Source organism: Magnolia sinica, chromosome 4, assembly GCF_029962835.1.
Source record: "Magnolia sinica isolate HGM2019 chromosome 4, MsV1, whole genome shotgun sequence".
NCBI classification, from domain to species: Eukaryota; Viridiplantae; Streptophyta; class Magnoliopsida; order Magnoliales; family Magnoliaceae; genus Magnolia; species Magnolia sinica.
Window position 1 is genome coordinate 93452604 of NC_080576.1, and position 3712 is coordinate 93456315.

Sequence of the window (3712 nt, forward strand, 5' to 3'; positions counted from 1 at the left end):
CTATTTTTGATAAATTTTAATATTTTGGGTAAATTGTATTTTAATCAAATTAGGAAATTATATTTGGACTTTTACTAAGGTTTTTATTTTTTTTTTCATTATAAGTGATGTAATCAAAAAGTCATAGAATTATTGAATAATAAAATTTTAAATTTTCTTTTTTATCTCTGGATTCAAGAATAAGCTTGTGGATATAAGGTTTTGCCTACTTAAGGCAGATGGTGATCATTCTCCTCACACCCTTTCTTGTGTCAATGTACCTAAAATGAGTTGGAAAATTGATGAATGGCGTGAATAAAACACATACATCATGGTGGGGCCCAGATCTATTCCAACACTAACCTCGACACTCGTGGGGTCACTACCGAAACCAAGTACTATAGGACACACTACAAGAAAAGGGGGCTTTTACCTCAATTCAAAATTGTGGCTAAAAATGTTAAAAACTGAAGCTAAATCCTTTAGCCTCAATTTTGCCTCAGTTATCCAAACCGAGGTTGAAACCCCCATGGCTAAAGGCTTTAACCTCAGTTTTAGCAACCGAGGCTAAATTGACTTTTATAACATCAGTTTTCTCAAAATGAGGGTAAATCAAAATTTTAGCCTCTATTGTTTCCAACTAGGACTAAATCCAAATTTTAGCCTCAATTGCCTCCAATTGAAGCTAAATCTATTTTTAACCTCGGTTCTCAACAATCGAGGCTAAAACCTTTAGCTATGGGAGTTGTAGTCTCAGTTTAGGTAACTGAGGCTAAAGATGGATTTAGAATCTATTAGCATCAACTGAGGCTAAATTTAATTCTTAACCTCAGCTCTCAACAATCAATGCTAAATCATTCGTTTTAATCAATTTATAAACTTGTGCATAATAATTCATTCATTCAATCAAATACAATCATTCATTTTAAAGTTTAGAAACTGATTCATCTCTGTTTAAGTTTTCCTAAAAAATTTAACTTCTTTGACAAGAACTTTAATATTTGCTTTTAATTTCATTTCCAGCTCTTCTTGATGTTTCTGCAAGTTTTTGAGTTGTTCTCTTGCAACATCCAATTCCTACAGCAACGGTTCCTCTGAATGGCAGACACTTTTGCTAACTCCAAACGAATCTTTTCATGCTGAAATAGATCATCATATTCATGGGATCATAACAAATAGAAAGGAATTAATACATCATTTCTTGAAGAAATGGAAGGTAAAAAGGAACCTGTCAAAATAATGAAATAGTCATAAGAATTATTAAAAAGGAACATGTTCGAACTTGAGCTTCAACTCCATCTCCAAATACTTCCTACGAAGTTCTTCCATATCCCACTGCATTTGAGTAACTCTTTCCCTTTCAATTAAGGTGGCTTGTTGCAGGTTTTCTTTACTTTTCTGCTTAGTACTTTCAAGTTCCACATCCAAATCTTTCACCTGGGTAGGCATGTTACCATTTACGAGAGTTATAAACACAGCAATAACCATGTAAAAGGGTTTGAACGACATGGCAAGGAGTCCTGGAATCCAATGGATAGCATATGTAAAGTTTTTATTAATTGCAAGGCCAAGATTCTGGAGTTATATATGTCAAAGAAGCCCAGTTTACAAGAAACTTTGAAGCTAAATAACCCAGGAGTTTGTAATCAAGAAAGAAAATGCAACTCACCCCTGTTCTATAATTCGTCATATGTTTCAATTGTCCAGATGTTGATGAAAAGGACATCTTCAAATTCCCAGGTCCAACTTCCAATGTCTCATTTTGTGAAGTATCTGTAACTGACATGTGCCTACCACTTGATCATGTATTGTTTAAGGAGAATTACAATATGTGAATATTGTTATTGCTCATGGTGCTTTTGTTCCATGAAATGGATTGCTTTTGAATGCAGTATGTAACAAATGACTAGAAAAGCCAAAAAGTATTTAATGAGAAGAATATTGAAAATCCACCATGTCTCCCAGCTTTAGAAAAAAAGTAGGTGCTCCATCCAAGTGGTGGCACAAATACTTGAAACAAGAGCCAATATTTTGGGATTTCTTTGGCTGACACTCCCAGGTAAGCCTTAGTGTAGAAGTTTCTTCAGTTAATAGTAGCATTATCCATCTCCACACTGTGCCTCAATGGCATTGCCACTAGGATCTCTTATAACATGATGGTCATCATTGACCTGACAGAAATTGATTAAAGAAAATGAAAATAATTGATCAAACAGAAAGAGGCCCTTTCAGATAGGCATGCTGTAAGGAACTATCGTGGTGGGAAATGCTTTATATAAAATGTTAAATTTGGGGCTGAACAAGAGCTAGAATCTGACATCCTATACGAACAAGCATGCTATGCAAAAGTCATATGCGTTAGATATTAATTATGATGCAAATGATCAGTTATAATGTTGCACTCAGTGATCATGTAAATATGGACATTGTCATCCATATTTGCATTTCAGAATATAATATGAAGTGCACTTGTTCACAGATCTTCAGCAATTTCCAAGAAATGGCAACATTCCCCAACATCTATTTAACCAGAATTTAATCATTTTTCACAGTACCATGCTCGAAAAATTATGAAGATACCCGTATTCTAATCTTCCCAAATTTATCATCTAATGAGCTCAACTTCATGGCTTGGAAAAGCAAAGAAGCAAGCATATTCCAGTATTCATGTTTCCTAAATCTACAGTCAAGAAGAACAACGGCAGAAGGATGGTATGATATCCATACCATCAGGCCTAGAGCATAAAACCATGTAATTAAATGTAGAACACAATAGTACATGTAATCTGTGCACCAACGTTTTTGTTTCCTCAACAAAAACAGCAACTTTATTAGAAATGAATGGCTGTGGTGGTGATGATAAATGGTAGCTTATTAATAATAGAACAATTACACAGATATTAAGGCAAATGCATAGAACAGCCAACAAAACGTGATCCCCTCCTAACTCCACCTTTAGCAAGAGTCTGCTACATCGTTAGGTATTGTAAAAGAAGCATAGGTATTTCGATAGTTCTATGGAACATATTTGAGTTAATAGCAGCAAAGTATATGTGATACATAAGAAAAATAGAAAATTCACCACCAAGTACCAGTTTTTAATATCATGCACCAGAGATATTAAAAAACAGAACCTTTGGCATGTAAGCTCTATAAATATGTATAGCTGATTGAAGTTTTCTATCAACAGAAAGCAGAAAGAAATTAAGAATCAGTCCCACAAGAAGAAAAAAGAGAGAGAGAGAGAGAGAGAGAGAGAGAGAGAGAGAGAGAGAGAGAGATGCATACTCACCGGAATCCTAACAATGTCAGTGTGGATCCATCCAAGCGGATTGTATGCCACCACAACCTGAACAAGTTAACATCTGTTACAATGTCATAGAATTCAATGTTGAAAACAATTTATCCTTTACTAGTAAATTTGTAACCAAAATGACAACAACATAAACACCCACTAAGCTCTTGTTTTCTGGAATTTCCTCCTCAGTTGGCGGGCAGTAGCTTATATGGAGCAAATGACACTGTTGACCAAAAAAAGAAAAGAAAAGTGAACTTTTAGCAAATTAGAACAGGATTAAGAACCTCAATGAATTAAAGACATAAGGTTAAAATGAAAAGCATGCAAAATATAAAGATCCTCTAGATGAGAAAAGCATAATAATTAGTTAATTGAAAACCCAAAAGATTGGTAGTTGGAGAAGATTTCAGACTAAATGTGAAATAGAGAATTATG

At 34.4% G+C, this 3712-nt stretch overlaps 2 long non-coding RNA genes across 2 annotated transcripts; both read right to left on the reverse strand.

Annotated features, from left to right (window-relative positions):
• Window positions 1-813: 813 nt before the first annotated feature.
• Window positions 814-1741, reverse strand: LOC131244593 (uncharacterized). Its single transcript, XR_009170413.1, has 2 exons — window positions 1649-1741; window positions 814-1416 (listed from the first exon to the last, which is right to left on the reverse strand). It is a non-coding gene; the product is annotated as an uncharacterized LOC131244593 (long non-coding RNA).
• Window positions 1742-1937: 196 nt separating this feature from the next.
• On the reverse strand, window positions 1938-3712 carry LOC131244594 (uncharacterized). The gene is made up of 3 exons (XR_009170414.1): window positions 3435-3712; window positions 3272-3328; window positions 1938-2150 (listed from the first exon to the last, which is right to left on the reverse strand). It is a non-coding gene; the product is annotated as an uncharacterized LOC131244594 (long non-coding RNA).